This window comes from Sciurus vulgaris, assembly GCF_902686455.1.
Source record: "Sciurus vulgaris genome assembly, chromosome: 7".
In the NCBI taxonomy this organism is placed as follows: domain Eukaryota; kingdom Metazoa; phylum Chordata; class Mammalia; order Rodentia; family Sciuridae; genus Sciurus; species Sciurus vulgaris.
In genome coordinates, this window is record NC_136467.1 from 12,886,048 (window position 1) to 12,910,981 (window position 24,934).

At 37.2% G+C, this 24,934-nt stretch overlaps 1 protein-coding gene across 1 annotated transcript in view; it reads left to right on the forward strand.

Annotated features, from left to right (window-relative positions):
- The window catches only part of IPCEF1 (interaction protein for cytohesin exchange factors 1), a 166,978-nt gene that overhangs the window by 16,443 nt on the left and 125,601 nt on the right, over positions 1-24,934 (forward strand). Inside the window, 1 exon segment of the mRNA XM_079148679.1 lies at positions 11,631-11,714. The gene's annotated coding sequence lies outside the window, so the exon portion shown is untranslated.

Below are 24,934 nucleotides of genomic sequence, written 5' to 3' on the forward strand. Positions count from 1 at the left end.
GACCACTGTTACAGAGAACATCAGTTTTGTAAAATGTTATACTAAACCTTATATTTAAAAGGCTTTATATGAATATTTTTAGAATACAAAGAAACCAGTTAACAGAACCACAATTACACTGAACTTTTTATATTAACCAACTTTAACTTTTGAAGAAAAATTTAGAATCTGAAATGTAGAATAATACTCTAAAATAATAGTTATTGTTTAACCAGAGTTGGACAAACAATAATTTTTTAACACTGGTTTATTTATTTTTTTTAATAAAACTTCATAGGCATAAGAAATTATCTTGATAAGTAAGAGCAGATTAATGTTTTAAGAAATCTTTATTACTTTAACATATAGAGGATTAAACTTTGGTTCACATCAGAACATGAATATTTTACCTGTGTCTGGAGAAGGGATCACCTTTACAAACTTCTACAACTGACACAAATCTTTTTGTCACACAAACCTTCCTGTCACATACTGAGACTTTCTATCTCTTTCCCTTCACAAGCCTTATATGTTTCCCTTCATAAACATTTTGTCCGTTTTCCTTCATAAACCTTATATCTCTTTCCTAGCCGTTGATCCCTTTTAAAATTCACATTCTGAAATAATCCTATTGAAATTTCTGAATTTTTTTCAATTACTCCTATTAATAAGATGAAATACTTTGTGTTGTGTACAGTACTTTAATTGAAACACAGCTGAAACTTTTTGGACATATCAAATTACACTCAGTAATTTTGCTTTAGTGAAGATCCAGAAACAAAGCAAATTTAAGCTTCTTTTTTAATTTATTCATTTAAAAAAACACATGTATCAAGATTAATCCCATTTATGTTAAATCTAATTTACTCATTTAACTGTAAAATTAAAATATCAGACAAATGTAGATAGCAGTATTAACCATCTCTTTCCTGCTGAAGAAAAATCCTAGAAGCAATGGATATGACATTACATTTTAGACATTTTGTAGGAATCAACATTTTATTGTCTGACCACCTAGAAAAAATTTGTGAGTTAAAATTGTAAAGACATCTTCATTTTTATCTGATTACTTGACTTAAATTATTTGGATCCATCTCTTTATTTAGATTTTAATTGTTGAGTGCTCATTTTTCTAAATGCCAATTTTGATACCATGTACATAATATATAGACCCACAACACAATCCACAGGTGCGCACACAGACACAATAGAGGAGAAACAAAGATTTTGTAACTTTTTGTAAGTGGAGTTCCACAGGTAGGAGGCAATGTTACTGATGTATATTAAAGCCTCTGTTAGATTTAACCTATTATAAATTAAAGTGGAGTCCGTGAGACTTTAATATTATAACTTAAATATAGGACAGGCCTGTCCAGTTGGAAATGCCAGGTGTAAAGTCTAACAGCCATGATGGGCACTGAAATCAAAGATTTCAGGTAGCCAGCTATTTGTCCTCCATGGTTATCAGACTTATTCCTGACTTCACCATGTTAATGTCCTCCTTAGGATTTTTTAAAAATGTATTTAAGAGCTAACCCTGGAGAAATTGCCTTCTCAACAAAGAGTGTAAAATCCTTTATAATTAGATAAAATAATACTGATCAGAAAAAAAATACATTAATTTATGTAGAATTTCAAAAAACGAGTTTTCTAAGAAAAATTACATGGCCGCAATACTAACATCTTCATCAGGTCAGAGTGTACTTTTAGCTCAGATAAGAGTCAGTTCAGTTAGCTAAACAATGTGAAAGTCTGTGAAGTCCTCAGAGGGAAGCAATGATATTTTAGCAAAAGAAAGCTTGTACATTCAGAATCTTTTCACTTTTCTTCTTCTGTGCTGTAGCATTAGGGAGGAACTGGTTCAGAAAGCCAGCTGAAAACAGATAAGATAGCCAACCAAGCAGTTTGAATTTAAAAAGGGATAATTTTTTCCTTTTGTATTAACTGTTTTTTTCATAAGCCTTGTAAATCTTGCAGGCTGTATAATTTGCATTTTTAAAAATAAGCCTAGGAGAGATAGAGATCCAGCAGAAACTAAGAGGTAAGAAAAACTGCTATCATCCTTTTTTCTTTTGTAAGACTATTCTCTTAAAGCATGGTGTCATAGTTTACATTCTCTCTGAAGAGCCGCCCCCTTTGTGTTTTCTTTTTTGTTCCTCGAGTTGCAAGCATAACTTTAAGCAGTCACCCATGTCTCAACACTGACCACTCCTTCTGTAGGGAACCTGGGGCAAGTTTCAGAAATGCGTGTATAATTGCAACAGCTGTGCTCCTCTACCGCACTACTGATCCGTTTCTTTGGATCCTGTATATCCCATATTTTACACCTGACTCTGACTCGCTCCCCTGACCTCCTTACCTTGAGGATTTTCTTGGCTTATATGGCATGCCTCTGGGAGTGTCCCCTCTTTTAATGGCTGAAAAAGTTCCCCTGTGTCCGGATCTGTAGGGGCCACCAACTGCCATGACCAGAGCAACCAAACTCTCCGTTCTGGAGAGAGGTGAAGGGGTATTGGAAAATAAAGATTCACAAACACAGATTTTGAAGATTAAACTGAAATCAGGTAGAGCTCTGCTCTCTGATGGAGAGGCAGATCTAAAGAGTTACACCAACAACCTTTATTTATATATGTCTCATTGCCAGGTTCAAGACTATGCAACCATTATTCTTTGTTTTCAGGAAAGTTACAGAAACCAGGACATCTATGTAACTTTTCCATAGTTGCAATCCACAGTTGGCAAAGTGCAATGTTAGGAGCTTTTTGTGGCTCTCAAGAAAGTCCATTGTTAAATTTACTGTAAAGCAGGCAGGAATCAGAGAGGTGGAGCTGGTGAAAAGTCATGGTTTTCTAGCATAAGAATTCCTCTATTCCCAGAATCTATGTGCCTGAGATCAAGGTCAGAGCTGATAGGACTCTTACACAGAGCCTCCTCATGCAGGGCATTGCCATAGCAGCTAGGCATCCCGTGCCCTTGCACAGAAACATTCCCAGGCACTGGGCATGCCACAGCCATGAGGTCATCAGAGACCTCAATCTCAGTCACTGCTGTCCCATCCTCTGTCACTGCTCTCCACCTAGGTCCATTTATTTAAGTCTTCCTTAACTCTTAGCAATATTTCATACCTTAGGGTCAGATCTTTTACATCTTTCATCAGATTCATTCCTATTAGATATTTTTGATGCTATTGTAATTATGATTTTGTCATTTCAGTTCCAATTGTTTGTTGTTAGACTATAGGAATAAAATCGATATCTTGGATCTCACAATTTTACTCTTATCAGTTTAAAAAATGTCCACAAGATTTTCTATTTAAATGATAATGTCATCTGCAAATAAAGACAGTTTTCCTTTTTCTTTCCTTTATTCATTATTTTAATTTTATTTTTTTTCTTGCCCTGTTACACTGGCTAGATCCTTGAGTACAACATTGGTTGAATTAAAGTGGTGAGAGTGGACACCATTACCTAGTCATGATCTTAGGGGGAAATTACTTCCTACTTCACCATTAAACACTTTGTGAGATGATTTGGGACTTTCTTTTCTAATATAAACATTTTAGTGGTATAAATTTCCTTTTTAATCCTGATTAGGTGCACCACAAAAATTTTGGTATGTCCGTTTCACTTTCATCCTATTCAAAATACTTTCTAATTTACCTTTGGCTTGATTCTTTGATAACCTATGGGTTATTTAGCAGTTTTTTTTTTTTTTTTTTTTTTTTTTAAGTTACCAAACATGTAGGGATTTTACAGATATATTTTTAATTTAATTCCATTATATATTATTAGGTATATGAGACATTTAAAATTAACTTTTTCTTTTTCCGGAATAGATAAGTGTTGGCTTATTTTCCCATGTGAATACCTACATTTCTAGCTCTGTTTGACAAAATATACTTCTAATTCAATTACTTTGACTTCTTTATTGGATAAATTAATTAAATCATGTATGTCTTTATCTCTTAATTCTCTATTTCATATCAACTCACTTGTCCTTGCACCAAGGATATGTTGCCTTGACTGCCTAACTTTATAGTAAGTTTCAAAATAGAAAGTACCGTGTGTCCTTCGTCTTTCTTTCTTTTTTTAAAATTAGTTTTGCTATTCTAAATCCTTTGCATTTTCTTAAAAGTTTTAGAACCGGTTTGTGAATTTCTATTAAAAAATGTCTGTTGAGATTGTGATTGGTAGTAAAGTAGATACAGAGATCAACGTGAGGAGACTTAACATGCAAACAATATCTTCTTTTCCATGGACATAGTATATCTCTCCTTTTTTGTAGGTCTTCTTTAGATCTTCTCTCAGCAATGTTTAGTGGTTTTCAATGTATAACATCTTGTCTGCTTATGTTAAAATGTAAAAAAATATTTTAATAAAAAAAGAAAAAGAAAAAAAAGATCTCAGAATATCATTTGGGGGTATTGTAAAGGGCATTGTTTTAAAAATATTTTCCAGTTAACATTTTTGCTCCTACATAGAAAAATAATTGAATTTTTTGTATTAATCTTTTATTCTGTTACCATGACAAATTCAATGATTACTTCTAAGAGTTTTGTGAAGCTTTGTTGGAATTTTCTACGTAATTTTTACTTCTGAAAATCATATCTAAGATTTTCTTTAGGAGCAGTTTTTTATCTTTTCCTTTCCTAATTTTAAATCTTTCTTCTTTTTCTTACTTTATTATACTGGCAGTCCTGCTAATATTCTATAATAGAAGTTGTGAAATAGTATACCCTTTGTCTCACTCCCAACCAAAGGGGTGTGTTTAATATATTTTCAGAAATGTTATGTTAGCTGTAAACTTTTTTGTAGATGGTCTTTTATAAGATGAAGTTTCCTTCTATTATTTGTATCCTGGAGGCTTGTTGTTTGGTTGTTTTTAATCATACATAGTTATGAATTTTGACAAATGCCCGTTCTATTCCTATTGATTTGATTATCTAGTTTCTCCCTTTCTTTCTGTTAACATGGTGATTTATATTGATTGATTTCCAAATGTTAAGCCTGGGATGAACCCGACATAGTCCTGATATAATAAATATCCTTTTTAGATATTGTAGAATTCAACTTGTCCATATTTTGTTTAGAACTTTTGGATTTATATTCATGAGGCTTACTGATCTACAGTTTTACCTTTTTGTAGTATTTATATTTATGTCAGGTTTTAGTATCATGGGTCTGTGACCTTCATTCAAAAAGATTGGTAACTATTTCCTCCTTTACCATTGATAAGATTTTGTAAGATTCCTTGGGTCTTTTTGATGTTCATTATGTTTTGCTTTTTCAAAGGTTGAGAAAGAAATTTAAATATGCATATGTTCCTGAAATTTTTAAATACTATGTACTAAAAATTCATGAGTAAAAAAATCTTTCGCATCATCCATAGGTTTTATTTATAATTATAGCTAACACTAGCATAAATGCTGGAGACATCAGAAGAGAGATCTGAAGGTAGAATTCATTCATGTACATATGTTTTTGTTGGTTTGAGAAATATGTGGTAGCTAAGTAAGTACTTCCCTGAATATACAATGCACCTTAGTAGTAGTACTTTGTTATGGTCTAGTTGTGGTGTCCCCCAAAAGCTCATCTGTGAGACAATACAAGAAGGTTTGGAGGAGAAATGATTAGGTCATAACCTTAACCTAACCAGTGAATTAATCCCTAATGGGATCTACTGACTGGTACCTAAAGGCAGGTGGGGTGTGGCTGAAGGAAGTGGTTCCTTGTGGGTGTGGCTTTGTGGTATATATTTTGTACCTGGAGAGTGGCATCACTCTCTCTCTCTCTGCTTTCTGATCATCATGTGAGCTGCTTCCCTCGGTCATACTCCTCCACCATGATGTTCTGTCTCACTTTGAGTCTCGAGGAATGCGGTTGGCCTTCTATGGACTAAGATGTGAGTCCCTGAATAAACTTTTCCTCCTTTACAATTGATCTAGTTGGGTCTTTTAGTCACAGTGATGAAATAGCTGACTGAAACATCCTCATATTTTTTCATAAATGGGAAGTTCAAAGATAAAATGGCTAACCACTCCCCTTACCATTTTCAGTCAGTATCATGGGAAGGAAGACTACGAAGGATTAAGTCAATTCTTAGATGCACTGAAGTCTTTATTAGAGCCAAGTCCTCTAGGCTTCTTGAAAACCAAGCTTTTCCTTGGGGCTGCACTCATTTGAGTCTCATCTCCTTTTATTTTCTCCAATCACTTTTTTTTGGGAGTCTAATGAGCTGTGAAGTGGCTGAAAGATAAACAGGGATGAGGAACAAAAACAGTGAGGTCTTGAATTAGACACAAGTTGGGAAAATACATGTTGAAATAGTTGAAAACAATTGTTCCTTTGATTTTTTTTGCTTCTTTGATACATAATGAAATATGGTCAGTTTCTAGGATTTATAATTCACTCAGGAATTTTTTGTTTTTGTTTTCATTCTTTCTTTCTTTGTGTTAGAAAACCACATAAATAAGCACAAGAAAACAGATGTGTAGATTGAAACTCAGAACAAAATTGAAAGTCAGACAAGATCAATTTATTCTAAATTAGTGTTCTGAAGGGAATATTCTCATGATTTAACTATGCTTTCTATTTCTGGAGGAAAAAAATTGAGTCTAAACCCCTGGCCTCCTTTATCAGAGAGTGGAAGAATCAGGACAGATATTTATGTTGGAAGTTGTGATTTTGCAATTGCAATTTTGTGATTTTTGTGATTCTGTGATTACAGGAGCTCTTAAATGCCAAGAATTTTCTCTTTTGTGTATTTGGAAAGCCCATGCTTGAGCAGCAAGCAGATTTCAGGCATTTTGACTCTAGGATGAAGTGATTTGCGTGCACCCTTGTTAACCTGGAACCATCAAACCTGAAGTCCCTTGTTGGTTTTGGTGATTTTTTTTTTTTATTCATTTACATAGGATGTCACCCCCTTCACATCTCCCCTGAATTTTGTGCTTCTCGTACATTGTTCAAAATAAGACATGACCCATGCTTTGGTTGGGCTTGGAAAGTAAAGCTTGCTAGTAAGACAGAATCCTGAAGCCAAGATTCCGAGAAGGGAAAAGGTCCAGTTCTGTTTTCTGTACATAAAAAAAAAATGTCTCAGAATGAGAATGGAAACAATGTTTTGGACAAATAAATTTAAAATATGTTTAGTAGGCACATTTTTCAGTCTTGTTATGATGAGAAACAGATGTAGGTGGCTGTTAAATCATGTCAAATATGAACTGCCTTTGTACCCTGTGTATATGTGTAAATATTTAACTAGAAAAACAGTCACATGAGAACAACTCTGGAGTAATCTTGGAAGCAGGAAGCCACAAATTATAGGTCTGAAATTTACCATGCCTGGCTTCTGAGTCCAGATAAGTACAACCAAATGAAAAGATGGCTGAGAGTTTTATAAATAGCTCATGTTTTTTGGTAGGGGGAGGGAAGGGAAGAGATTAGGGAGAATTTAATGCAGTTCATGCAAGTGTAATTAGTGCATTTGATTATAACCAGAGTGCTAAGAATAATGTGATAGGAATTTAGTTATGCATTTGAATCTTGGGTTTATTGGTTATTACGTTATGAAGGCAAAATGTGGAATCATAGTTTATCTTCAATTAGATTCTAAGGTCAGCGCAAAAGGTTAAAATCACACATATTCAGATATGTCCTTGAAAGTTCCTGGGAGAACTTTAGTCCCATTTGAGAGAGGCACACAGAGCTCTGCTAAGGCCTGTGGACCTTGGATGATGAAGTTGGCTTTGGTTTATGGGCCAAATGGGGGCAGGAGGCAGTTATTGACACTGGGTACATGCTTATAAAAAATGCATACCTTTCAAACTAGAAGCACATTGTATTGTAGGTGGAAATAAAAACAGATTTGTGCCTTCCATCTCATCCATAATCTTCTCCAGGGGAAGAGTAGAATGGTTCTACCCTATTTCATTTCTTTACTTTTCAAGTGTAATTACTTTTTGTGCTTTGAAGTACTTTATTGAGGTCTGGTCTTCAGGTAGTGAAATGTACAGCCCACGGGGGACACAGTGTTGAGTTTTTTTTTTTTTAATATATATTTTTTAGATGTTGACAAACCCTTATTTTACTCATTTCTTTATATGTGGTGCTGAGATTTGAGCCCAGTGCCTCACACATGCTAGGCAGGTGCTCCACCACTGAGCCACCACCCCAGCCCAGTTTGAGTCTTGGTAAATGCACTTTTATGGAGTCCTCACTGTCACAAGGAGAAACACTTGTTCTGCTCTCACCAGAGGCGACCGCCCCCTGGTTTCTTCTTCGCAGATGAGTCCTGTATGTTCTGGGAGCCCTGTCGGTGGCCTCTCACTGTCCTGCACGTGTCTGTGTCTGACTTCTTTCATTCAGGGACGTGTGTGAGATTATCTTATGTTGCTGCATAAGTGATCCGTAGTAGTCCCCTTTTGTTTTCTACCCTGTGAGTGTATCACAATTTCTTAATCTGTTTCTGTTGATGGGCATTTGAGTCATTTCCAGTATGAGGCTATTTTTAAAAAGGGTGCCATTTATCTTCATAGCCATGTGTGGATATTTATTTTCCTTTCTCTGGGCTGAATAGTAAAGAGCAGAACTGAGGTGATAAGGGTATGTTATGTTTGCCTTTATGAGAAACCACCAAAAACAAATAAAAAAAAAAAAAAACCCAAACAGTTATAGGCTTTTACACGCCCATCAGGAATGTATAAGTGTTCTGTTTGTTTGATGTCTTACCAACATCTTTAAACATTTTTACATTATATTGGATTAGAGTGGTATCTCATTTGTTTTTTTAATTTTATTTTCTTAATAGTTCACTACTTAGGCACTATTTCACGGGTTTACTGTCCAGTTGTAGCTCTTTTGTGTCGTTCAGGTTATTCGCCCAGTTTTAATTGATGTATTTGTCACTTAATTACTGAATTGGAGGAATTATTTATACATTCTGAATCCGGTTCTTTGCCACAATATATGAAGAACTTAATATGTTTTGTGAATGTTTTCTCCCAGCCTGTGGCTTGCTTATTTTATTAATGCCACTTTTGCTGAGCAGATCTCTGGTAGTAATATTGAAAAGACTTTTCCTCTCTTCATGGATATATGTTGGTACTCTCATTAAAGATCAGTTGAACATGAACATGTGTGTCTATTCCTGAACTCCCTTCTGCTCTATTCCCAGTTCATATCCCCTTATTCCAGTGTTACGCTCCCTTGACTGCTCTAGGCAAGTACATATATAGATCTGTTGATTTTTCTTAACCGTGCTTTGCAGTTTTTAGATAAAGCTTTTAAATATTTTATTAGGCTTATCCATAAATATTTTATAATTTTTGATGATATTTTAAAGTTGTTTCCTATTACATTACTATTATACTATTATATACTATTAAATATAAATTACTGTTGCTATTATATATAAATATTATTTGTTCCAAATTATTAGTTGAGTAGATTATAAGTGTCTTTGGATTTTTCTGGGTCCATGATCTGTCTGTGAATAAAGACAGTCTTGTTTTGGATCTGTTTTTATCTCTCTTTTTTCTTTCTTCCTTTTATTCGTTCTTTCATTCATTCATTCTTGTTTGGTGCTGAGGATTGAACCCAGGACCTCATGCCCATTAGGCCTGCATTCTACCCCTGGGCTACACACCCAACCCTTGCTTCTTCCTCTGTAACATTATGTTTGATTTATGCATTTTGAATTACTGCACTGGCTCAGCCTGTCGGAACAGGTGAGGAATAGCAATGGACAGGGTGATCTTCCTGTGGTGTTGCTGACCTGGTATAAGTGGTCAATCTTTGATCATTCAGTATGATGTTGCCTCTAACTTTTGGCACTTTCTCCAAATTGAAGATATTCCTTCCCCTAGCCACAACTCACTTTGAGTTTTTTCAATTTTATCTTGAATGAACAATGAGATTTATTTTTTTCTGAATCTACTAAGGCAATCACATGTGTGTTCTCTTTTGTCAGTGTGCAGAATTATGTTGATTAGCTTTCAAAGTTAAAATGAACTTGCATTCTGGAATATGTTGCCTTTTAATATACTGGATTTTATTTGTTAATATTTTAAGATTTTTTGTTAGTATGTATGAGGGGTATTATTTTCTTATAATTTTCTTCTCTGGTTTTGGAAAAATAGTTTGGGAGTGTTTCCTTCACCCTTTTCTGTAACACAGTTAATAACCCTGTCTACCTCAAAGGGTTATTTTGGAAATCAAATTGAGTGAATGTATATGAAATTCTATAATCTATGTTATGTGCTATACACACAAATATTACTATTTACTCATTTTGTTAATGTTATATTAGTATGACATATTCTCTTAAATGAAATTCTATATTCTGACATTTCTAAACTGTGGTAGTAATATCCTATCATTTAAATGACATACTTAATCAAAAGACAGTATATTTGGCTCTATGGTAATACAAAAATAAATCAGATATGATCTGCTTTTAATAGAACTTCATAATTATGAATAGACATAAAATTCAAAGTTCATTCTGAAATATCAAATATATCTCAATATATATCAAATATCTAAATATCAAATATATAAATAAATATATAAATATCAAATATATCAGAATAGATTTCTATTAATATTTAAATATATTGTAATTCTTTAAACCGATGGTCTGTGTGGGGGGAAGTTTGTGGCAATTTCCCACTAACACATCATACTCCCCTGCCTTCCTACCCCCTCTTATCTTGGAAAGTAGGCTTTGTCCCAAGTTTGAGGATAGGATCCATATGGTTGAGTATATAAACATCTTGTGAAAATGTCCTGGGGTCATACTTACTCTTTCAAAGGCATGATTCTTGAAATAGGACTTTATTTGAAGACCAATATACTTATCCACTTGGGTGTGCAAACCCCTCTCTTGTTTCAATAAAATACACTCTTTCGTCAGAGATTGTTGAGCAGTTTTCACACATAATGAGAATGGGGGTGGGGAAAGGACTGTGTTTGTACCTAAGCATCTGAAATGAAAATACATCTTTCCTGGCCTGAAGTTATTTCTTTACTTAGTTCACCTTCGACTCAATTAGCCATCTCTTCTCCCTTCACCAAGGGCACCCGAAGGAGGAGGAGGGCACCTGCCCAAGTGCAAATGGTGCTTCCCCTGGTGGACGGAGGGAACCCAGCCCGTGCTTTACTGAATGCCACCTAAATAGGGGTTAAACATTTACACATTTTAATCTTGGTTCTATGATTCTGTATTTTGATTTCCATTAATTTCTCCATTAATATGTCTTTGAAGAACCTCAAGATTGAATCTATGTTCCCTATTTGAAGACAGACAAGGGGAGAACAGGGACCAAATACAGACAGACCAGTGAGCTTGGTCACTGGTAAAGGTGTAGGACTGAGATAGATAAAAAGGGGACTTGGGATGCTGTCTTCCTCAGTGGTGCATACCGGTCCCTTCCCATCTGTGGTCCTTGCCACCAAGGAAGTAGGCGTGGAGTCTCTTGTCCTGGTTCTTCATCTACCTTATGCTTTATAACTATGTTCAAAATAAAGGCCTTATCACCCAACTCCACACATAATAATAGCACAGCTGTTATCAGAGAAAACCAATGGCTTCATAGTTAGATCTTCAGATTTCCACCATGTTGATTCTGTGTTTTTTCTCTTTCCCTGCAGGATGTCATATTCGAGAGTACTTCGTTCATACCCGTAGATGGTCCTGAAGGATTGGCTGAGCATTGCAGTGCTCAGGGTGCAAGGGTGAGTCAAAACAGTCTCTGCCCATGTTCTCCTGGGTCTTTCAGTCTCCTAAGGAGACAGATGTTGGTGAAGGCATAATTACAATGTAGATGGGGCCCTGATGGGAAAGGAACCATTTCTATGAAAGCTTATCCCTGAGACCTTTAGGGATTAAAAAAACACTCCCAAGAATTTGTTCTTAATGCGACTTTGTTCTTATCTCATTTTGCCTTTTACAAAAATGAATGCTGTTTAGAATGTTGCATTTTTCCTGTAAAGACTTGAGATCAACTGGTGAGATGATCAAGAGATCGGAAAAATTCAAAGAGAAACAGTAATCAGCACATATCTGAGCTTTCCTTTAATGTTAGAAGAGGCAAGGGAATCTTAGGGTGCTAAGATTAGAGAAAGAAACACAAGAGGAGGGAGATGTTTAAAGAAGTGGAAAGAAAACAGAAAAATGTTTTCCAGGTAGATGGGCTTGTTCTTTGATTCAGTTGTCCCTGGCATCTTCGTTGGGAATGTAGACATGCACATCATGTAAGTTTGGACATTCCTTTGGATTTCTTTTGATTGGCTCAAACTTGCAGACACCTGGCAGTCTCATTAATCTTTTCAACGTGCTTGGAACTTTTGAAAGAACTGCTGGGCACAGAGATATAGTGCTGAGTTTGAATCTTCCCTACCATTTATAGCGAGCATTTCCCCCTAACTCCATTCTTAGTTTTTTTTTTTTTTTTTTTTTTAGTTTATAAAGAATTTGTGTTTTTTTCTCTAATTTTTTATTTATTTATTTTTTTAATTAAGATTTTTTTTTATTTTTACAGACTGCATTTTGATTCATTGTACACAAAAGGGGTACAACTTTTCATTCTTATGGTTGTACACAATGTAGATCCACACCATTCATGTGGTCATACATGTACGTAGGGTAATACTGTCTGTTTCAGTTTCTTAACTCTAAGAGGAGCCAATAATGGGGAGATAGGTAGATAGATATGGTGGATAAATCTTTTATATATGTAAGAGATTTTATATAGATTATAGAGGAGCCCTTTGTGAAAAGTGTCTAAGTGAGCATGATGCTGATTTTTAGCCAAGGAGCAGAGTTAAATCCCTTTTTGATGCCAGAGGAAGCATAAGGTGAAGTGGCAGAGGACCTGGGGAGCAGATGCAGAAAGAGAACCAGGAGATGAAGTTTTACTCCCTAGTGCTTCGTGCCTTTTATATCAAATCTGTCTATATAAAATCTCTTACATATATAAAAGATTTATCCATCGTATCTATATATCTATCTCCCCATTTTCTGGAACAGAGATTGGATTGAAAATGAATTGGGATTAATCTAAAACATCCTTCTTCAATAGATACTATAGTATAGTCAAATAGCAAAGGAAAATGTTTCAGATATTCAGTAGGATGGATTTTTCTAGCTTCTTAAAATATTCTGGGGGAAAAATTTACACACATCTAAATTTAAATATTATGTAACTCTCAGATTATCAAATATACACTTAAAAGCAGTTTAAAGAAGACTGAATGGGCTGGGTGTGTAGTTTGGTGGTGGAGTCATTGCCAACATGTATAGTGCCCTGGGTTCAAGGCCAGCACCATGAGAAAAGGAAAAAAAAAAAAAAAAACAGAAAAAGAAGACTTTTTCTATTTAATTACACTTTTTTTTTTATATTTAGAAAGAAATATGTAAATTAGTTTAGTGATAACATGGAAGATGAGAAATTAAGGAAATGTCAGATTAGGTGACAGGTTAGATCTGTGGTACTAGTGTCAACATGAGGACTGAGAACAAGTTCTTAAAAATTATTCTTTCTTTATTTTTCAATTGTGAAATAAAATTGTATATATTTATGGTATCTGACATGATGCATTGAAATCTTATTTACACAGAATGGCTAATTGAAGTTAATTAACACATGCCTTACTTCACACACCTTTATTGGTGATAAGAACACTTAAAATCTTCTCTCTTGGCAATTTTCAAGTATGCAAGCCACTGTTACTAACTTTGGCCAACAGGTTGTAAGTAGATCTCTTGAACTTGTCCAGTAGATTCTTCCTGCTTAATGGAAATTTTCTATCCATTGCTGCCATCTCCACAATTCTCTCCCCTGCTCCTAGCCTCTGGCCAACACCATTCTATTCTCTGCTTCTCTGAGTTGGACTTTATTTGATTCCACAGATTAAAAACATCATGCAGTATTTGCTTTTCTGTGAAAAGAACGTGGGTTATTTCACTTAATATCCTTCAGCTTTGTCCATGTTGTTGCAAGTAACAGAATCTCCCTTTTAAAGGCTGCACAGTATTTCATTGTGTATATACAGCACATTTTCTTTATCCATTCATCCACTGATGGGCATGCAGGTTGATTTTATTACTTGGGCATTGTGAACAGTGCTGCAACAACCTTAGGAGTATGGATATCACTTTTGACATACTAATTTCATGTCCTTTGACTTTATGCTCCATAGTGGTATTGCTGGATCATGTGGTACTCTACAGGAGGTCATATGTAGTATTCCAGTTCTATAGAATATACAGAGGTTTCTCACAAAATCAGATGTACTAATTTGCATTCCCACCAAGAGTGCACAAGTGTTCTCCACGCCTTCCCTAACACTTGAAATCTTTTTTTGTTTGAATAGTCACTCTAACAGGTGAGAAGTGTTATCTCACTATAGTTTTAATTTGCTTTCCCTGATGATTGGTGATCACTTTTTCATATGTCTGTCTGCCATTTGTATGCCTACTTTTGAGAAATGTCTGTTCAGATCTTTACTCATTTTAAAATTGGCTTATTTATTTTAAGAACAAGTTTTTGAGGAAAGATGGTGAGCACATTTTCTTTTGACTTGTTTAGGAAACTGTGGTACATGGTGTTGAAGATGGTCAGTGGGCAGTTTGTTCTGGAGTTTGTATTATAAATCAAGATTCAAATATGGATTTAGAGACACTGGCATTAGTGACAGTTACATAAATTGTAGTATGAGAAAGTAAAAACATGAGTAGGAGACCAGGGAACACCAGTATTAAAAGGATTAAGAGAGATGAGGGAGCAAGGAGTCTGAGAAGAGATGGAAAAAAGGTTGAAAAAAGACTGAGAGAAAGCTGAGTCCTGAATCCCCACGGAAAGAGAATATTCAGATGGGATCCTTTGCTATGGGAAGGTTAGTAAGAAAGGAATGGAAAAGTGTCATTGAATCCAGAAGAAAATGCCCTTCAGTTTTGATGTGAGTGTCTCAGTTGAGCTGAGCAGGGCTTGGAGAACTATGTACGTGGTGAGCACTGGAGATTTCTTTCACGGAACTTGAGTAGGAAAGTTAAACAAATGAGCAACGACTAAAGGACGTCTAAGGACTTTTTAAAAAGGTGGGTGGGATTTAAGAATGATTTTGGATTGAGGGGAAAGAGTAAAGAGGGATTACATAGAGATGCAGTTCAGAGAAGAAAAATAGATGTGCCTTCTTGGAAGAAGTAAGAGGAGAGTAGCTCCCAAACATGGTGGAGGGGTTGGTTTTCAAAAGGAAGAGGGGCAGGCATGTTTGTTAGTCAACTTTGTGTTGCTGTGACCAAAATACCTGACAAGAACAACTTAGAGGAGGAAAAATTTATTTTGGCTTACAGTGTCAGGGATTCAGTTCACATCCAGTTGGTTCCAAGGTGAAACATCATGGCAGAAGCATGTGGTCGAGGAAAGTGGCTCAGCTCATAGTAGCCAGAAAGTAGAGAGAAAGGGATGAAGGGGCTGAGGCATGCCCCTAGTGACCTACTTCCTCCAAATAGGTCCCTCCTCTCAGTAATCCATTCAGCTATCGCCAGATTAACCCATTGAGTGGATTAATCCACTGATGAGGTCAGAGCCCTCATGATTTAATCATTGCCTAAAAACTCCACCTATGAACCTTGATGCACCAGGGCCCATGCTTTCAGCACATGAGATTTTGTGGGACATTCCAGATTCAAACCACAACATATATAATGACAGTCTCTAACTGCTCTGCGCAGCAAGGTGGGTGGATGAATGAGAGATAGGTGAAGGCTGGATTGTATGTGAAATCAGAAATGATTGCTGGTTTGTTTTGTTAGGTAGGTGTCATTATTCATGTTGTGAGCTCCTTTCATATGCTAAGGATTAAATGGTGGACTCAGCCACTATGGAGTGGGGGAAAGACCTTAATCCTACTTATGCAAACAGTTCCAAATTTGAGACAGTAATAAGGATATAACTGAGAAAGTTTTGGAATTCTGAGACCATGTAATGGGTAGTTCGACTTAGTTAGAGAGTTCAGGGAAAGTTCCCCAGAGAGATGGACAGGTGCTAAATACAAAATACAAAATAGTTCAGTGTTAGTTTTTCTTCTTTTTTAGAAATCACATTAGTTAACAGAGACAACTTATTGTAGCCAAAGTTGACCTCTTCCTCATATCTTCCTTTACAAAAGTTTCTTCATGTAAGATGACTGGGCGTGTATGTAAGGGAGTTCCTTTTTTTTTAACATATACATATTTATACTTGTAAAATGAGAGCCACAGGAGACTGTGTGGTCCATTTTTAATGGCTACCTGCTCTGGAGTTGCAGACATCACACTCACTTATGCCTATTTTAAATTAAAAAAAAAAAAAAAACCTCATACTTTAGAACTGATAGCAAATTATGACATGTACAGGTATTGATACTTGATGAATAACCTAGAAGTTACAAATGTGTTTTGTCTCCCCATTGTGTTATCTCAGGGGCTGGTGTCTTTATGATTCTTTTGTAACCCTTCAACATGAATTATTGATTAGTTATATTCCCACCTTCAGGTAAAACTCACCTCAAAGCCACACAAAGTAACAGTTAGTTTCATTAGTCAATTTAATTTTTTTCAATTAAACAGGAAAGATAGACTTTGCCGAAGGAATATCATCTTTTCTTGGGATGTGTGAAATTAACATGAAATCTTTATTCTTCATTTTCTATGAAACCCCATTGCTTTGGGGAAGAAGGCTGACTTCTGGATCAGATCTATAGATGAATTAAGTGGTAGAAATTTAAATTTGGAACCTCACTGAAGCATTTCAGGAAGGATCTGAGCAAATGATACTCTTGGCTCCTCTTGCCCAATTCTGATTTCTTTCCACAATGCCCTACCCTCTCTTTATATCCTTCTCCCTGGGAAGTCGCTGAGGCTGCTGAAGAACTATTCCTATTTATGAAGTGACAACTCTTGAGTAGCCCCATGCTTTCTCCTTTGCAATGGTGAGATCTTCTGAGGTCTTTGGATTGTGTGCTTGGTACGATTTATCAGTGATTCATTCTGAATTTATGTGGGTTTTAAATTGCATCACACATAAAATTTAGAAAGGGATTTCAGGAAAGATTCTCAACACGTGCAAAGCCTGAAAAATAATGGCACCAATTCTCTCTCCCTGAGGAGAATCACGCTGATCTGCAGGGGGAAGCTGCTTATTGGTGTGTGTTCTAGGAGCTCATTTTGGACTAGGGTAGTACTTTTAAAGAGAGTATGAGATTCAGGCTCTTCTTGTTTTTAGTTCTTTTTAAAAGCAAACTCTAGGAAAGAGAAAGTAAATGAGCCTTTTTGTCTTCCTTTCCCCAATATGATATCATTTAAAGTGGAGTGAGTTAGCAGAAAATAAAATAGAAACTTGTGACCTAAGGGCTGTCAATCACATATACCGAGAATCACATGGCGGTGTGAAGAGTGGGTCCTGTAGCTGTGTTCAGATTCTGGTGGGGGCTTAGGAAGATTTCCTGAAGCTGTTGGGCTGCTGATCAACAATGCCTCACTAAAGATGATAACTATTTATTTACAAGTTGATCTACATGTTTGGGTGTGACAGAATCATAAACAGAAAAGCAAAGAAAGAGGGAAAAGAACAGGAAACAAATAACGATTGAGCATCTACGAAGTGCCTGATGTCAACTGGTTAAATACACACAGATTGTGTCACCTTATCCTAAAAACACACTGGCCCCTAGGCCATATTCACATTTGGATGAAAAGAACTGAGATTTGGAGAGAACATTAATTTCCCCCAAAGTCTCTCGGTTCGCTGGCGGCAGAGAAGGATTTTAGTGGGTCCCTTGTCATGCCACCATATTGTGTGGTTACAACTAAATGAGACAAATAAAGCTCAGGTGAAAGAGGAAGTGGGGAATTGTGGCTTTCTACTACCGGGAAAACAAGTGTGTGACTCAGATTTCTGATGGCAGGATCCAGTGGCTGTGGAATCAGAGTCCCCAGCATTTCAGTTACTGACTTTAAGAGATTTTAACTCAACGGTGGAATTCGGCGGTCAGCTGCAACCTGGAATGAGCATTTCTTTGCGTTGGTATCTATACCTGAGAACAGGGAGGCCTCTCTGGGTGATTTCTGCAGGAATCCCAGGGTCAGTGAGTCTCATTTATTGGGAAGTTATTGGTGTCACAAATGCACACATGGCAGAAAGTCAGAACTCAGCACGACCCTGAAAATGAAGAGATGCCATAAACCGTCAATAGTACGTTGCACTCAGCACACTTACTCCACTCAACTTGCTCTCGAGCCCTCACTTAGCATCTATTTATTAATGCTCATCTGATTTACAAATCAACTCATCATTGTGAGTACTGAGAACAGCGAGAAGTGATGTCTGACAGGAAAGGATTAGAGAAAAAATAGAAAAAGTAGCTGTAGCAAACCCCAAAAAATCTCTGCATCAACTCATAGTATGGTCCAAGGGGGATCCTAGGGGTTGCTCTTGTGCCACACCAAGTGAGAAAGTGGAGATTTTATTGTTGAGCTACAGTCGTTGATATAAGATTAAACTAATTTTAGGCTACTTGTCCAGGCAGACAGGAGGTTTATAGCACATTTATAACACATTCAGTTATCCAAAGTAACCCATATGGAAACATGTCATTGCTTATGGTGACAGGAAGGCAGCCATCCAGAAAACTCATTACTTAGACAATGTGCTGTACATATTTAGAGGATCTGAGATAATCTGGTACATTATTATTTGACCAGGAACAACAAGGTCCCACCACCACTTTCACTGGGATGGGGCAGGTGGCCAGGGATGAGATTCTCCTGTTGGCTTGAAGAAGAAAAAGGAGAAATTCCATCATTTAAGGGATCAACCAGGCCTCCTCCTAGTGGTAGGACTTTGGGGAAATTAGTGTCCCCTCCTAGTCTTGACTTTTTCATCTGTAAAGTGAATATAGTGAACTTTAGGGACAGGATCCTGTCTGTGAATTGACCCCATTAGTGCTCCTTCTCTCTTCCACTCTTCCTGCAGTACCGGTGGATGGTGGTGGGAGAAAATCTCCCAGCTGGTCTTGCTCCCTCTTGACCTTGGAAGAGCTGACCTTGGAGAAGATGGGCCTAACCCAGGGCCTTCCTGGGTGGTCTCAGCATAGGTGCAGTGTTCCTTCAACTACCCACACAAGCACACCCGTGCCTTGTCCCAGGTCCTAACTGAGACAGCTGTAACTGTAACTAAAAATACCATTTCAGTGTGTGTTAAGCAATCATGCTGACAGGCTTTTGTTTTACTTCCTTATTTTTGCCCTATTCCAGCTATGCTAAAAGTGTCAGAAAGTCTGATAAAAATGCAAAAGAAGCCTGACATACAAAAGGGAAAAAAAATTCAAGGAAGGGGCTTAGATAATTTGCAAAATAGAGTCTTACAACGATGGAACCAAATTCACTACTTCATAATAGACATTTAAAATGTTCAGTCAATGTGTGTTTTTTTTTTTTCTCTCTCTCTCTCTCTGTAATAGAAATGTTGATCAGAGTCTCCCAAAGCTATTAAATCTCTTTTCAGAAGTCACAGATGCACACTTTGGAAGTGGAGAATTCATTGCTGTGTGCTGGTTTTGATATTCATTGTCAAAGGGCCTAGAAGACCCTACAGCTTGGATAGTCCCTTTTATTTTGGGATCTGAGCAAGAGGAACCATCATTCCTTAGCCCCAGTAGAGATCTCAATAGGAGCTTTGCAAGCTCTCTGTAAAGATGCTACCTAAATCATATTTGCCGGAATTTCAACTTCTTTGGTGCTGTTCACAGATTTGAGGAAATCTCCGGATCCCTAATTGAGTAGTGTTATATGTGCTTCTTTATTAACACTAAAAAGCGTAATCTATCTTCAAGCCTAGTGACGTGTGAATGCCAGTGCTGAGTGACAATGATATTTTGAGATAGTTGCAAACAACCACAGTGGGAGATGAAGATATCAGGGATTTCTATGGGAAATAAATATGTAGATATGGCTAATACCACTGTGGTTTGTTGCCAATATTTATATTTGAAAGCAATGCTAAGTTTCATGCAGAGATTAGTGAAAACGAAGATATATTTTTCTACCTAAGTGCACAGACTTCCTGGATTCTGTTTTCAGGCACCTTGAAGGTATTCATGAACCCCAAATTAAGGACTCCTGGATTAGGATTACTTTGTAGTGGGGAGTATAAGGTACTGATTTCTTCACTAATTTTTTTAGTACTACCTCCTTGGGGGTACTTGATCTTGAAATGTAGATTAGTGATTCTCAATTTTTATGTCATGGACTAATTTGAGATTATGATGAAAGCTCTAAATATACAATATATTAAATTCTGCACAGAATTTCAAGGGTCACAGACCTCCCCACACTCTAGGTTTTAGTAAATAACTCTGGAATATAAAGTAATAAATATGTCTAAACATATTTTATAAATATTGTAACTGAGTGTTTGACATGGACTGAGAACCTGTTAGTTGGATTTAATGCTTCTGGCAAATTCTGTACTTCCAAGTTGCAGATTAAGCAAAGCCTTTACCAGCCTGGGGAACAGGAAGCCCACTTGCACATTTAACAAAACCCCTTGATAAAATGTCAGTGTTGGAGGGCTGCCCAGATGATGTATCCTCAACTCTTGTGCCCAAGATTCTCATGCCTTTTGGGGATATCATAGATCTCTGGCTGCCACTACTGTATGGCCCCAGGGATGAAAACCCAGATGTGAACACTGTCCCTACCTCCGTGACTGCCCACATCCTAGCCGACTCTACGCTGTAACATGAAGGTTCAGGGATCACCAGGGTCCATCCGTTACATGATTTGGTGTGTGTGTGGGACCCCTCCTTAAGAAAAATGATAGCAAATTATAAATAATGAGTTTTAAGAAACAGTATTTAAGAGACATGACAAAAATGACAATATGTTTCAAGTTTTAAAATGTTGAAAAAAACTATAAACAGCATATTTTCCAGAAAAAGAACATAATTTTAAGCTAACATATCCTTAAAATAGTTCCCTTTACATTTTTTGCTGCCTGCTTTTTGGTAGCCTCTTCATATGGTAATGGTTTTATAGTGTCATATTCTCTAGAGAACATAGAAGATAATCCAGTCTTTTCCTTATTCTAGTTGATGAGAGTTGTTTTTCTTTTTGATGAATTTGTTTAGAAAAACTTCTTTTGGCTTCATAATTTATTACTGGTCACATTAGTTATTATGAATTCTTTCTCATGGTTTTCAACTATGAGCTTTAAAATTTGAAGGGATTTTCCATAAACTTGCTTCTGGGACTCTTCCAAACCTTTGCTTTTCCCCTGTCAACTATAGGTTTCCAGTGTGGGGAGATGAGATCTGTTCATATGGTAATATGACCTCTGGGCCTGAGCCATCACGGGACTGTTCTGTGTGAATTGTTACCATGAGAAGTATTGTGTCACTGGAAGTCATCACTACACTTAGCTGGCAATGTCCACACAAGGGAGAGACTGCAAGCAACGTAAATATATCCCATTAATTACTAAACAAGTCTCATCTCCCTTTCTAGACACACTCGCTCTCAGGATCATAGGCCTCAGCACGTTCCTCTCTCCCAGTTTACTCTAAGATCTGCCGCCATCTTTACATCACCTCCAAGCAACCCTCTAGTAAGTCTCCTTACAATGCAGGCTCAAGAGAGCAAGGCCCAGATGGAAGGAAGAGGGAGCGTTTCCTTACAAAATTTTCCGAGTTTGTAGACAATGGGAATGGATGTTCTCTTCTGGAAAGATCTCATTAGTTACCAATCACAGGGATATGGTATTATCAGAAGGCCCCAAGAGAATCAATATCTCGAACACACCTCACCAGAATGAGGAAGCACCGCTTGGAACAGTTTGGATTTATGTTTACAGACAAAAGGGTGCTTCATGCCACAGTGCTGTGGTTCGACTGTCCCTTCCAACACTCATGTTGAAATTAGTTGCCATTGTAACAGCCCTGAGAGGTGGGACCTTTGAGAGGAGGATGGGTCATGAGTGCCCCACCTTCATGAGCAGAGTGATGCCATTTTATCCAGAATGGGTTAGTTTAAGAGTGAGCTCTTGACAACAAAGATGGGAGGGCCTGCTTTTCCCTCTGCTTGTGCATGCTCACTTGCTCCTTCCATCATGTCAGGGTGCAGTGCGAAGGCCCTCACCAATGCCAGTGCAATGCTCTTGGACTTCCCAGCCTCCGGACCCCTGAGCCACAATGCTCTTCTGTGGTTTATAAACTACTCAATCTGTGGTGTTCTGTTATAGCAACAAAAAACAGACTGAGCCACACGGGCCGTGGACTATGATTACAATAATTTTAACCTGGAAAGTTTAAACAGAACCATGTGCTAATTTCAAGTATAAAACTCTCACCACAGCACACAATGGATTATTTTAACTGCAATTTATGTAACTTTCGGGTGTATTCCCTGAGACAACTGACTGCAAAATATATGTTTTAGAAGAGGTTAAGTTGACTTGTTTTATGGATTACTGATTATACGCCACTTAAATGTGGAGCTGAGTCTAACAAAGATGATTATTTTGGGTTAAGGATAGTTGGTTTGCAGTTCCTTCTTTCAGTGGTCAAAGTGTCAGGGCCACTTCTCCATTAAAGCCACTCCTAGCTCATAATAATAAAACCTATTCTTTTCAAATATCAGAATTATATTTTATTACTGCAAAAGTAGAGTGTCTGTTGATTTCATCCAAGGGAATAATATGGTGCTAAGAAGCATGAAACACCTGCCTTTTAAAGCCCAGGGAAGTGTGAGGGGTATGTGTCCCACTGTGGTGTGTGTGTGTGTGTGTGTATGTAGGGGGCACTGCTTTTCTTGACAAAGGAAAAACAAATCCATGTCTTTCAATACATCCAACTATCACTTATCTACTCTCTATATCTGCTTCTGTGTCTATGTATCTATCTATTTATCATCTATCTGCTGGGGATTGAATTCAGAGCCTTCCACATGCTAGGCAAGTGCTTTACCACTGAGCTACATCCTTAGCCCTGATACTTACTTTTAAATAAATGGAAAATAAATTCTTTCAGAGGCTCAGTTGAGGAATTTTAATAAGTAAGAAAACTCTCCTATGTTTAAGCTAAGAGTTCCTCTGCTTTGGATTTTACTCACAAAGAGGTCAACCTTCATTTTATTTTTAATGAAGATGGAGAATAAGTTGTAGTGGGAGAAATGCCTTCCATACTTGTGAACTTGGAAAACGAGCTGACTTTAGTTGTTAGTTGTTAATTACAATTATACAATTGAGTTCTCATGTTTCAGGTCCTAAGCCAACTGATGAATCAAAAAAACCATTTAAGGCACAAAATTTGAACTTTGGAAAAATCAATCGGAAGAGTAGAAATTCACAATTTTCCAAAGGAAAAAAGAGTTGAAAAGGCATAGAACCCTTTCTTTGAATGAAAGTTCAGTCCTGCACTCCTCGGTGAAGCTGACCAGCATGCAGCTGCCTTCCTCCTCAGGTCCTCAGCAGCCCCCCACCAGTCCTCCCTACCCTCCTTGGTGGCTTCAGAGCCCTGGCCCAACTCAGTAAAGCGCCCAGGGAGGACTGTAGGCAGAGGCTTTCGGAGACTCGCCACTGACAACAGATTGTAAGGCATGGATGATTCACAGCCTTTCTGTGAAAGCAACAGCAGTATTCCCTGGGGGCCCTGGGTGGTGTCCTATGACAAACAGAAATGGCGGTCTCCATGATCATCCGTGTGCACCCACACATGACCCTCATGTCGGTGACCTTCCTGGAAACTGCCCACTCACCCTGGAAGGATGAAGACCTTTACGGTTCTTCCTTCTTCTGAGGAAGGCTGCTTTCCATTTCCTTTGCCTTCTTTGGGCTTGAGTCATTTTTCAGTTGTATTTGCTGGGCAGTGTGTTTCTTCTATGAACCAATCAAAATGTCCTTTTTGATTTGGGTGTATGTAATTGACTAATAACTCATGACATGTTTGGAAAGTTAAAGTTATACTGCTGGCTTAAATTTAGTTTCTTAAGAGGTTCTCTACAAATCAACTCTAAAAGGACATTTTGAGGACCATCGGGGAAATTATTAAACCAAAGTGGTGTGCATATAAAAGCTCATTATAATATAGTCAGTAATGTGGCCTCACATTTTTTTTCTTAGAAAAAGTTTTAGTATTTCTCCAAAATTGAGCTTGAGAAGCTTGCATCGTATGGTTTCCTGCCAATGATGAATTTTTAGTTTACAGCAGTTTCATGCTGCCATCGATATTGGTTTTTTCCTAGAAGAAGGTAGAAATGTTAAACAATAAAGTATTTGAAATAGCTCCAATCACTGAACCTCAGTTATAGTCTCAAAAACACTCCTGGGTTTTAACTGCTGGTTTTCAAAGGCAGAAAATGTTCACGTGGACTTTCACCTTATTCTGCATCCTGAGACCATGTGCTCAACAACTCAGATAAGGAAAGAATGCTCTTCCGGGCATGACTGCCCTTCAGCGTGCTGTCCAAAGCCTCGCACAGGCCTGATAAAGCTAGTGGAATGTCAGGATCTCTGCTGGGATCAAAGGATCCAAATATGACATGTCAAGCAGCTCATATATTAGCAATAATCCCCAATCCTTACAGAGCTCTAAGATTAGACTCGAAAAATGCACATACAGAGACTTCTTGCTATGTTCCTCATTTTCAAAATGAACGGAAAAAAAAAATAGAGCAGGAAATATATAATGAGTCAGGAGTAGGTATCTGTGGATTAGGGGAGGATGGGTGAGTTTTGTTTTCTTTTATTACCTTTTCTCTTTTGCATTTTTCATTTTATAGCAATGCAAATGTATATTTGTAAATATCAAAACAGCTTAATTTTCTAAAGTGGAATTCATGCTGTTGTTACAGGTGGGGTCACCTGTAGTCACTCTACAGGTGGTGACCGTGAGCTCTGAATGCACCTTGCTTGATAGTG